Source organism: Monodon monoceros, unplaced genomic scaffold, assembly GCF_005190385.1.
Source record: "Monodon monoceros isolate NGI ecotype Baffin Bay Population unplaced genomic scaffold, NGI_Narwhal_1 Super_Scaffold_6, whole genome shotgun sequence".
Classification (NCBI taxonomy): domain Eukaryota; kingdom Metazoa; phylum Chordata; class Mammalia; order Artiodactyla; family Monodontidae; genus Monodon; species Monodon monoceros.
In genome coordinates, this window is record NW_021703783.1 from 53,693,385 (window position 1) to 53,706,520 (window position 13,136).

At 38.4% G+C, this 13,136-nt stretch overlaps 2 protein-coding genes across 4 annotated transcripts in view; both read left to right on the forward strand.

Annotated features, from left to right (window-relative positions):
* The window catches only part of YEATS4 (YEATS domain containing 4), a 155,715-nt gene extending 152,419 nt beyond the window's left edge, over positions 1-3,296 (forward strand). The window contains exon 12 of one of the 2 annotated variants that reach the window (XR_003791181.1): positions 2,057-3,296. The gene's annotated coding sequence lies outside the window, so the exon portion shown is untranslated. The remainder of the gene's footprint in view (positions 1-2,056) is intronic. The other variant, XR_003791180.1, reaches the window with a different exon arrangement.
* FRS2 (fibroblast growth factor receptor substrate 2) overlaps positions 1-13,136 on the forward strand; it is a 120,289-nt gene that overhangs the window by 64,909 nt on the left and 42,244 nt on the right. The window lies entirely within an intron of this gene.

Consider the following 13,136-nt stretch of genomic DNA (forward strand, 5'->3'; position numbering starts at 1 on the left):
GGAGAAGAGAAAATCTGTGCAGAACACCTCTAAATAATTTAGGTTGATCGTTTATCTTCAACAGGGTAGAAAATAACTCCCCACTCCTTAAGTGTGGGCTAATGACTTTCAAAGAGTACACTAATGAAAGGATCTTGGGAGAAGTAATTTTACAGTGGAGAAACAGCAAACACTACCTCAGCCAGGTGATCAGGATCAATATCAATAGTGATAAGTCATAGTGATAGGATACTTCCAGGAATATGATATGATGAAAATGGTACTTTATCTCTGTGTTCTTCTCCCCTAAACCCCATAACTCTTCATCTAATCATGAGAAAAACATTAGACAAATCCCAGGAGAGGGCCTTTCTACAAAATACTTGACCAGTATTCCCCAAAACTGTCAAGGTCTTGCCATAAACCCTACCCTCAGTGTGACATTCTACAAGTGAGAGGGAACTCAAAAACCAGAGCCTCGCCCTGAGGAGTGAAGGTTTCAAATCCAACATCAGGCATCCCAGCTTTTAAGAGATACATTTGAGAGATGAGACCCGAAAACATCTAACTTTGAAAACCAAGAGGGCTCATGTCCTGAGACCCACAAGACTGTAGCGGTCTGAGAAACTGCTGTTAAAGAGCTTGTGCACTCGGACTCACCTACTTCAGGAGCCAACTCAGAGGCAGCTGACTTGTGCCCAGACTTGCTAATATTAAAGCGCTGGCCTGAGAGGCAGGCATCTAATTTAATGCACACATCTAGGAGCCTGCTGGAATGTTCTCTGGGGACAGAGGCTGGCAGGTGCCATCTTCATGCTCTCCCTTTGTTGTGCTCTAGAGCACCAGTATTTCCCAGAAAGGAGCATTCACATGCTGGTGCCTCGATTTTTGTGGCCACTGCCTTGGGGATTCCTCTTGATCGCCTGGCTCTAGAGGACAGGGGAGCTTGTGTCCCTGGTCCCATGAGACTGTAATAATGTGTCTCCCAGCTGCTGCCAGGGGACACCTCTACATTATGTGGCACTGGTGGCCAGTGGGGCTTATGTTCATGAGTCTCACAGGACTGTAACCAACGGAGAAAGAGGTCTTAAACAGTTCCAGGGCACAGCAAGAATTCAGAGCATAGCAAGAGGCAGCAGACCCAGGAGCTCATCAGTCTTTCTGTGAAGGAGACCTATTAGCTAGTCATCATGACTGTGGCCTGAAGGGTGGGTCTCTAATTAAACACACATCTTGGGACTGGCTGTAATCCTTTCCAGACACCTCGGAGGGTGGATACTACCTTTGAGCTCATCCTCTGCCATATTCCAGAGCACCAGTGTCTCTTGGAGGAGAGCTTTACACATGTCTGGTGCCCTGGTTTTTGCAGCTGCTGCCCAGAGGACACCTTTTGATCACCTGGCTCTGGTAGCTGGGGGATGGGATGGGGAGGCTTTCATTCCTGGGTCCCACAGGACTGTGGTATTAGGAAAGATGGTTTTTGGCAGGCTGCCACTCCCAGAGCACAGCACAAACAGTGGATTGAGGCACATACACACCCCTCTCCCTGACCCTGGCTTTCTGTGAAGGAAGCCTCTTGTCCTGGAGCTTTGGCCTGAGGGGCAGGCTTCAGATTTGGTACACATTTAGTGGCCTGTGGAGGGGCCTGTGGCCTGTACTCTCAAGGAACGTATGCTGTAGTTGCCATCTTTGTGCTCTTTCTCTGCCTTGCTCCAGCTCACTAGTATCACTGAGTAAAGAGCATCTACCCTGTCCTGGAGCTTGAATTTCTGCAACTGTAACCCAGCAGACACCTCCAGATCACCTGGCTCTGGTGGCCAGCAGGTCTTATGCTTGTACTCCCACAGGATTGCATAGGTATTCATACTTTTAAAAGCTGATGCCCAAGTTTCTGACTTCAAGTCAGCCCGAGTCTAGGTGCTGAAATCCTCCCCTTTGGGATGCTGGCAGGTCTTGGTACATCTTCTACTACTGGGAGCTATTAAAAATATGATAGGCTTCTTAGAGAAGCACAGAGGTTTGAGGGACAACCAAGAGCCGAGGCACAGTTGAACAACAAGTTTCATCTCCTACACAGGACCATTCCTTCAAGACTGGGAGAAGTGGTTATTTCATCTGCTGTATAGAAACCAACACAGAGAGTCAAGCAAAATGAAGAAACAGAGGAATTTGTTCTAAATGGGAAAATAAGATAAAACCTCAGGAAAAAACGTTAATGAAATGAAGATAAGTAATTTACCTGATAAATTATTCAAAGTAATGATTATAAAGATGCTTACTGACCTGGGGAGAAGAATGGATGAACACAGAACGTTAAAAGAGATGGAAAATATAAGAAAGTACCAAATAGAAGTCACAGAGCTGAAGAATACAATAATCAAACTGAAAAATACACTAGAGGGATTCAACAGCAGACTAGATGAAGTAGAAGAAAGGATAAACTAACTCAAAAACAAGGCAATAGAACTCACCCAGTCAGAGCAGCAAAAAGAAAAAAAGAATGAAAAAATGAGGATGACTTAAGGGATTGATGAGACAACATCAAATGGACTAATATTCACATCACAGGGCTCACAGAAGGAGAAGAGAGAGAAAGGGGCAGAAGTCTTAAGAAACAATGGCTGTAAACTTCCCTAACCTGGAGAAGGAAACAGACATCCAGATCTAGGATGCTCAAAGAATTATTTAAAAAAAAAAAAGGAGGACCCTAAGGAGACAGACCCTAAGACACATTATAATTAAGATGTCAAAAAGTTAAAGAGAGGGAATTCCCTGGCAGTCCAGTGGTTAGGACTCCACACTTCCACTGCAGGGGGCATGGCGTTTGATCCCTGTTCGGGGTACTAAGATCCCCTCTGCTGCAAGCCATGACCAAAAAAAAAAAAAAAAAAAAAGAGGGACTCTTAAAAACAGGAGGAGAAAAACAACTTGTATGCAGGGGAACCCTAATAAGACTACCAACAGATTTTTCAGCATAAACTTTGCAGGACAGAAGGGAGTGGCATAGATTCAAAGTGCTGAAAGAAAAAAAAATAGGCCAACCAAGAATATTCTACCCAGTTATCATTCAGAAGTAAAGGAGAGATAGAGAGTTTCCCAGAAAAGCAAAAGCTAAAGGAGTTCATCACCATTAAACCAGCCTTAGAAGAAATGTTAAAGGACTTCTTTAAGCTGAAAAGGGGCACCAATTAGTAGCAAAAAATGAAAGAATGAAAGAAAGGTAAACATATAGTAGAGGTAATAGATTAATCATTCACAAAGGTAGTGTAAAGTTTAAAAGACAAAAGTAATAATAACTGATTACAATAATTAAGGGATATATAAGATAAAATGATGTTAAATGTCGGGGCTTCCCTGGTGATGCAGTGGTTGAGAGTCCGCCTGCCGATGCAGGGGACACGGGTTCATGCCCCGGTCCGGGAGGATTCCACATGCCATGGAGCGGCTGGGCCCGTGAGCCATGGCTGCTGAGCCTGCACGTCCGGAGCCTGTGCTCCGCAATGGGAGAGGCCACAACAGTGAGAGGCCCACATACTGCAAAAAAAAAAAAAAAGTTAAATGTGACATCAAAAGCATAAAATTGGGTGGGGGTAATAATACTGAGCTTTACAATGGGATCAAATTTAACCATCTTAAAGTTGATTGTTATAGATATAAGTTGTTATATGTAAGCCTCATGTTAACCACAAACCAAAAATCTATGGTAAATATTCAAGAAAAAGAGAAATAAGTATACCACTAAAGAAAGTCACCCAACCACAAAGGAACACAGAGCAATAGAAGAAAGGAATAGAGAGGAACCACAAAAACAGCTAGAAAACAATTAACAAAATGGCATTAAATCATACATTTATCAAGAATTACTTTAAATGTAAATGGACTAAATTCTCCAATCAAAAGACACACAGTGGCTGGAACAAGACCCTTCTCTCTATAAGCTGCCTACAAGAGATTCAGTTTAGGTGTAAGGACGTACACAGGCTGAAAGTGAAAGGATGGAAAAAGACATTCCATGCAAATGGAAACCAAAAGAAAGCTGTAGTAGCTCTACTTATATCAGACAAAATAGACTTTAAAACAGAAGACTAGTAAGAGACAAAAAGGGAAAAGGATGTTACATAATCATAAAGGGGTCAATCCAACAAGAATAGTAACATTTGTAAATATTTATGCACCCAACATAGGAGCACCTAAATATATAAAGCTAATATTAACAAACCTAAAGGGAGAAATAGACAGCAATACAATGATAGTTGGAACTTTTAATATCCCACTGAAACCAATGGATACATCATCCAAACAGAAAATCAGTAAGGAAACATCATCCTTAAAATACATATTAGACCAGATGAACTTAAATATTATTTATAGAACACTCTATCCAGAAGCTGTAAAGTACACATTCTTCTCAAATGCATATGGAATATTTTTCAAGATAGATCATATGTTAGGTCACAAACTTGTCTTAATAAATTTAAGAGGATTGAAATACTAAGCATCTTTTCTGACCCCAGTGGTATGAAACTGGAAATTAATTATACTAAGAAAACTGGAAATGTCACAAATATGTGGGGATTAAGCAACATGCTACTGAACAACCAATGGGTGAAAGAAGAAATCAAAAGAAAAGTCAAAAATACTTTGAGACAAATGAAAATGTAACATACCAACATTTACGGGATGTAGCAAAAGCAGTTCTAAGAGGGAAGTTTGTAGTGATAAATGCCTACTTCAAGAAGTGAGAAAAGTCTCAAAACAACCTAACTTCACAGCTCAAGGAACTAGGAAAAGGAGAACAAATGAAGCCTAAAGTTAAAAGGGAGGAAATAACAAAGGTTAGAGCAGAGATAAATTAGAGACTAAAAAGACAATAGAAAAGATCCATGAAACCAAGAGCTCGTTCTTTGAAAAGATAAAATTCACAAACCTGTAGTTAGACTCACCAAGAAAATAAAGAGAGGACTCAAAAAAATAAAATCAGAAATGAAAGAGGAGATGTTACAACTGATAACTACAGTAATACAAAGGATCATAAGAGACTACTTTGAATAATTATCACTAACAAACTGGACAACTTAAAAGAAATGGATAAATCCTTAGAAACATACAGTTTGCCAAGACTGAATCATGATGACATAGAAAATCTGAACAGACTGATTACAAGTAAGGAGATTAAATCAGTAATCAAAAACTTCCCAACAGACAGAAGTTTAGGACCAGACAGCTTCACTAGTGAATTCTACCAAACAGTCAAAGAAGAATTAATACTAATCCCTCTCAAACTCTTCCATACTCATTTTATGAGGCTAACATTAGCCTGATACCAAAACCAGACAAGGATGCCTCAAGAAAAGAAAATTACAGGCTAGTATTTCTGATGAAAATCGATGTAAAAATCTTGAACAAAATATTAGCAAAACAAATTCAACAACATACAGACCATGATCAAGTGAGATTTATTTCAGGGATTCAAGGATGGCTCAACATCTGCAAATCAGTGTGATACACCACATTAACAAAATGAAGGATAAAAATCATATGATCGGGGCTTCCCTGGTGGCGCAGTGGTTGAGAGTCCGCCTGCTGATGCAGGGGACATGGGTTCGTGCCCCAGTCCGGGAAGATCCCACATGCCGCGGAGCGGCTGGGCCTATGAGCCATGGCTGCTGGGCCTGTGCGTCCGGAGCCTGTGCTCTGCAACGGGAGAGGCCACAACAGTGAGAGGCCCGCGTACTGCAAAAAAATTTTTAAAAATTATATGATCATCTCAATAGATGCAGGAAAAGCATTTGATAATTATGAAAAGCAAATGAAAATCATTTAACATCCATTTAGGATGAAACCTATCAAAGGGGCTTCCCTGGTGGCGCAGTGGTTGGGTGTCCGTCTGCCTGCAGGTGCAGGGGATGCGGGTTCGTGTCCTGGTCTGGGAGGATCCCACATGCTGCGGAGCTGCTGGGCCCGTGAGCCATGGCCGCTGGGCCTGCACTTCCGGTGCCTGTGCTCCGCAACGGGAGATGCCGCGACAGTGAGAGGCCCGCATACGGCAAAAAAAAAAAAAAAACAACAAAAAAACCTACCAAAGCAGGTATAGTGGGAACATACCTTAACATAATAAATGCCATATATGACAAGCCCACAGCTAACATCATAATCAACCATGGAAAGTTGAAAGCTTTTCCTCTGAGATCAGGAATAAGATGAGGATGTCCATTCTTACTACTTTTATTGAACATAGTATTAGAAGTCCTTGCCAGAGCAGTTAGGGAAGAAAAAGAAATAAAAGCATCGTAATTGGAAAGGAAGAAGTAAAACTGTCACTATTTGCAGATGACATGATATTATATGTAGAAAACCCGTAAGACTCCATCAGACTGTTAGTAAAACAACAAAAATAGAATTCAGTAAAGTTGCAGAATATGGAATCAATACACAAAAATCATTGTGTTTCTGTACACTAGTAATGAACTGTCAAAAAGAGATAAAACAGTCCTATTTACAATTGCATAAAAAAATAAAGTACCTAGGAATAAATTTAACCATGGAGATAAAATATCTTTATACTGAAAATTACAAGAGATTAATAAAAGAAACTGAAGACGACACAAATAAATGGGATATTTAGTGCTCATAGATTGGAAGAATTAATATTGTTAAAATGTTCATATTATCCAATATACATGTTCAGTGCAATTCCTATCAAAATTCCAATGGCATTTTTTCACAGTAATAGAACAAACAATTCTAAGATTTCCGTGGAACCATAAAAAACCCCAAATAGCCAAAGCAATTTTGAGAAAGAAGAACAAAGAGGGAGGTATCATGTGCCCTTGTCTAAAACTACATTATAAAGCTATAGTAATTAAGACAGTGTGATATTGGCATAAAAACAGACACATAGATCAATGAATGGAATGGAATACAGAGCCCAGAAATAAACCCACACATATATGGTCAATTATTTTACAACAAAGGAGCCAAGAATATACAATGGGAAAAGGACAGTCTCTTTAATAAATGGTGTTGGGAAAATTGGACAACCACATGCAGAAGAAGGAAACTGGATTGCTATCTTATGCCATACTTGAGAAGTAACTAAAAATGGATTAAAGACTTGAACATAAGACCTGGAAGCATTAAAACTCCTAGAAGAAAACATAGATGGGAATCTCCCTGACATAGGTCTTGGTGATGATTTTTTGAATCTGACACTGAAAGCAAAAGCAACAAAAACAAAAATAAATAAGTGGGATTACATCAAACTAAAAACTTCTGCATAACAAAGGAAGCCATCAACAAAAAGAAAAGGCAACCTACTGAGTGGGAGAAAATATTTCCAAATCATGTATCTGGTAAGGGGTTAATATCCAAAATATATGAAGAACTCATGTAATTCCATAGCAAAAAACCAATCTGATTAAAAAATTGGCAGAAAATCTGAATAGACATTTTCCCAAGGAAGACATACAGGTGGCCAACAAGTACATGAAAAGATTCTCTACATCATTAATCATCAGGGAAATGCAAATTAAAACCACAGTGAGATATCACCTCACACCTGTTTGAATGACTCTTATGAATAAGACTAGAAATAAATAATGTTGGTGAGGATGTGGAGGAAAGGGGACCCTTGTGCAGTGTTGGTGGGAATGTAAATTGTTGTAGCCACTATGAAAAACAGTATGGAGGGTCCTCAAATTAAAACTAGAACTACCGTATGATCCAGCGGTTTCACTTTGGGGTATTTATCTGAAGAAAATAAAAACACTAGCTCAAAAAGGTATACTCCCCCACCCCCGTGTTCATTGCAGCATTATTTGTAATAGCCAAGATATGGAAACAATGTAAGTGTCCATCGATGGATGAGTGGTTAAAGAATAAGTGGTATTTATATACAATGGAATATTATTCAGCCACAAAAAAGAAGGAAATCTTGACATTTGTAACATGGATTGACCTGAGGGCATTATGCTAAGTAAAATGAGGCAGAAACAGACACATCAGTAAAAGATCTTTCTTATATGTGGAATCTAAAAACAAACCAATCACCCCCCGCCCCCCAGCTCATAGGTAGAACAGAGTAGTGTTTGCTAGAGGAAGGGGGGGGGGGAGAAATGGACGAACTGTTTTTGTTCTTTTTAGTTTAAATAAATTGAATTTTTTAAAAAGGAAAAACAGACAAATCCTGTTGGAGGGCCATTCAACAAAATACTTGACCAGGATTCCCCAAGACAGTTGGGGTCATCAAAAACAAGGAAAACCCGAGAAACTGTATAGCCAAGAGGGGCCTACAAAGGATATGACAATTAAATATAATGTGATATCTTGGATAGGATCCTGAAACGAAAAGACATTATGTAAAAACTAAGAAAATTAAAATATGGACTTTAGTTAATAATACTATGTTTATATTAGTTTATTACTTGTAACAGAGGTTTCATACTAATGTAAAATGTTAATAGATAACACTGGGTGTGGGGTATATGGGAACCCTACTGTCTTCTCAGTTTTTCTCTGAAATTGTTCTAAAAAAGTTTATTTTTATTTTTAAACATCTTTATTGCAGTATAACTGCTTTACAGTGGTATGTTAGTTTCTGCTGTAGAACAAAGTGAATCAGCTGTGCATATACCTATATCCCCATATCCGCACCCTTTTGCATCTCCCTCCCACACTCCCTATCCCACCCCTCTAGGTGGTCGCAAAGCACCGAGCTGATCTCCCTGTGCTATGTGGCTGCTTCCCACTAGCTATCTATTTTACATTTGGTAGTGTACATATGTCAGTGCCACTCTCTCACTTCGTCCCAGCTTACCCATCTCCCTCCCCATGTCCTCAAGTCCATTCTCTATGTCTGCGTCTTTATTCCTGTCCTGCCTCTAGGTTCTTCAGAACCGTTTTTTTTTTTTTTTTTTAGATTCCATATATATGCGTTAGCATACGGTACTTATTTTTCTCTTTCCGACTTACTGCACTCTGTATGACAGACTCTGGGTCCATCCACCTCACTACAAATAACTCAATTTCGTTTCATTTATGGCTGAGTAATATTCCATTGTATATATGTGCCACATCTTCTTTATCCATTCATCTGTCGATAGACACTTAGGTTGCTTCCATGTCCTGGCTACTGTAAATAGTGCTGCAATGAACATTGTGATACATGACTGTTTTTGAATTAATGGTTTTCTCAGGGTATAGGCCCAGTAGTGGGATTGCTGGGTCATATGGTAGTTCTATTTTTAGTTTTTTAAGGAACCTCCATACTGTTCTCCTTAGTGGCTGTATCAATTTACATTCCCGCCAACAGTGCTAGAGGGTTCCCTTTTCTCCACACCCTCTCCAGCATTTATTGCTTGTAGGTTTTTTGATGAGGGCCATTCTGATCTGTGTGAGGTGATACCTCATTGTAGTTTTGATTTGCATTTCTCTAATGATTACTGATGTTGAGCATCTTTTCATGTGTTTTGTTGGCAGTCTGCGTATCTTCTTTGGAGAAATGTCTCTTTAGGTCTTCTGCCCATTTTGGATTGGGTTGTTTGTTTTTTTGATATTGAGCTGCATAAGCTGCTTGTATATTTTGGAGATTAATCCTTTGTCAGTTGCTTCATTTGCAAATATTTTCTCCCATTCTGAGGGTTGTCTTTTCATCTTGTTTATGGTTTCCTGTGCTGTGCAAAAGCTTTTAAGTTTCATTAGGTCTCATTTGTTTATTTTTGTTTTTATTTCTGTTACTCTAGGAGGTGGGTCAGAAAAGATCTTGCTGTGGTTTATGTCAAAGAGTGTTTTTCCTATGTTTTCCTCCAAAAGTTTTATAGTGTCTGGTCTTACATTTAAGTCTGTAATCCATTTGGAGTTTATTTTTGTGTATGGTGTTAGGTAGTGTTCTAATTTCATTCTTTTACATGTAGCTGTCCAGTTTTCCCAGCACCACTTATTGAAGAGGCTGACTTTTCTCGACTGTATGTTTTTGCCCGCTTTGTCGTAAATTAGGTGCCCATATGTGCATGGGTTTATCTCTGGGCATTGTGCCCTGTACCATTGATCTATGTTTCTGTTTTTGTGCCAGTACCATGCTGTCTTGATTACTGTAGCTTTGCGATATAGTTTGAAGTCAGTGAGCCTGATTCCTCCAGCTCTGTTTTTCTTTCTCAAGATTGCTTTGGCTATTCAGCGTCTTTTGTGTTTCCATACAAATTGTAAGATTTTTTGTTCTAATTCTGTGAAGAATGCCATTGGTAGTTTGATGGGGATTTCATTGAATCTGTAGATTGCTTTGGGTAGTATAGTCATTTTCACAATACTGATTCTTCCAATCCAAGAACATGGTATATTTCTCCATCTGTTTATGTCATGTTTGATTTCTTTCAGCAGTGTTTTATAGTTTTCTGAGTACAAGTCTTTCGCCTCCTTAGGCAGGTTTATTCCTAGGTATTTTATTCTTTTTGTTGCAGTGGTAAATGGGAGTGTTTCCTTAATTTCTCTTTATGATTTTTCGTTGTTGGTGTATAGGAATGCCAGAGATTTCTGTGCATTAATTTTGTATCCTGCACAACCTTACCAAATTTATTGATTAGTTCTAGTTGTTTTCTGGTGGCATCTTTAGGATTTTCTATATACAGTATCATGTCATCGGCAAATAGTGAAAGTTTTAATTCTTCTTTTCCAATTTGTATTCCTTTTATTTCTTTTTCTTCTCTAATTGCTGTGGCTAGGACTTCCAAAACTGTGTTGAATAAGAGTGGCGAGAGTGGACATCCTTGTCTTGTTCCTGATCCTACTGGAAATGCTTTCAGTTTTTCACCATTGAATATGTGGGTTTGTCATATATGGCCTTTATTATGTTGAGGTAGTTTCCCTCTATGCCCATTTTCTGGAGAGTTTTTATCATAAATGAGTGTTGAATTTTGTCAAAAGGTTTTTCTGCATCTATTGAGATTATCATATGGTTTTTATTCCTTAATTTGTTATTGTGGTGTATCATATTGATTGATTTGCGTATATTGAAGAATCCTTGCATCCCTGGGATAAATGGTGTATGATCCTTTTAATGTGCTGTTGGATTCTGTTTGCTAGTATTTTGTTCAGGATTTTTGCATCTATGTTCATCAGTGATATTGGTCTATAATTTTCTTTTTTTGTGATATCTTTTTCTGGCTCTGGTATCAGGGTAATGGTGGCTTTGTAGAATGAATTTGGGAGTGTTTCTCCCTCTGCAATTTTTTGTAAGAGTTTGAGAAGGATCGGTGTTAGCTGTTCTCTAAATGTTTGATAGAATTTGCCTGTGAAGCCATCTGGTCATGGACTTTAGTTTGTTAGGAAGATTTAAAATTATGGTTTCAATTTCATTACTTCTGATATGTCTATTTATATTTTCTAATTCTTCCTGGTTCAGTCTTGGAAAATTGTACCTTTCCAAGAATTTGTCCATTTCTTCGTGGTTGCCCATTTTATTGGCATATAGTTGTTTGTAGTAGTCTCTTATAATCCTTTGTATTTCTGCAGTGTCAGTTGTGATTTCTCCTTTTTCAATTTTAATTTTATTGATTTGCATCCTCTCCCTTTTTTTTTTGATGAGTGTGGCTAAGGGTTTATCAATTTTGTTTATCGTCTCAAAGAAGCAGCTTTTAGTTCTATTGATCTTTGCTATTGTTTTCTTCGTTTCTGTTTCATTTATTTCTGTTCTGATCTTTATGATTTCTTTCCTCCTGCTGACTTTGGGTTTTATTTGTTCTTCTTTCTCTAGTTGTTTTAAGTGTAGGGTTAAATTGTTTATTTGAGATTTTTCTTGTTTCTTGAGGTGAGATTGAATTGCTATAAACTCCCCTCTTAGAACTGCTTTTGCTGCGTCCCATAGGTTTCGGGTCATCATGTTTTCATTGTCATTTGTTTCTATGTATTTTTTAATTTCTTCTTTGATTCCTTCAGTGATCTCTTGGTTGCTTACTAGTGCGCTGTTTAGCCTCCATCTATTTGTGTTTTTTACAGTTTTTATCTTGTAATTGATTTTCAGTCTCATACCGTTGTGGTCAGAAAAGATGCTTGGTATGATTTCAATTTTCTAAATTTTCCAAGGCTTGATTTGTGACCCAAGCTGTGATCTGTCATGGAGAATGTTCCATGTGCACTTGAGAAGAAAGTGTATTCTGCCACTTTTGGGTGGAATGTTCTATAAATATCAATTAGATCTGTCTGGTCTGTTGTGTCATTTAAAGCTTGTGTTTCCTTATTTATTTTCTGTTTGGATGATCTGTCCATTGGTGTAAGTGGGGTGTTAAAGTCCCTTACTATTATTGTGTTACTGTTGATTTCTCCTTTCATGGTTGTTAGCATTTGCCTTATGTATTGAGGTGCTTCTGTGTTGGGTGCATAAATATTTATAATTGTTATATCTTCTTCTTGGATTGATCCTTTGATCATTACGTAGTGTCCCTCCTTATCTCTTGTAACAGTCTTTATTTTAAAGTCTATTTTATCTGATATGAGTATTGCTACTCCAGCTTTCTTTTGATTTCCATTTGCATGGAATATCTTTTTCCATCCCTTCACTTTCAGTCTGTATGTGTCCCTAGGTCAGAAGTGGGTCTCCTGTAGACAACATATATGTGGGTCTTGTTTTTATATCCATTCAGCCAGTCTGTGTCTTTTTGTTGGGGCATTTATTCCTTTTACATTCAAGGTTAGTATCGATATTTATGTTCCCATTACCATTTTCTTAATTGTTTTGCGTTTGTTTTTGTGGCTCTTTCTTCTCTTGTGTTTCCCGCTTAAAGAAGTTTCTTTAGCATTTGTTGTAAAGCTGGTTTGGTGATGCTGAATTCTCTTAGCTTTTGTTTGTCTGAAAGGCTTTTGACTTCTCCATCGAATCTGAATGAGATCCTTGCTGGGTAGAGTAATCTTGGTTGTAGGTTTTTCTCTTTCATCACTTTAAGCATATCCTACCACTTCATTCTGGCCTGCAGAGTTTCCACTGAAAAATCAGCTGATAACCGTATGGAGATTCCTTTGTATGGTATTTTTCCCTTGCTGCTTTTAATACTTTTTCTTTGAATTTAATTTTTGTTTGTTTGATTAATATGTGTCTTGGTATCTTTTTCCTAGGGTTTATCCTGGGACTTTCTGTGCTTCCTGGACTTGGGTGACTATTTCCTTTCCCA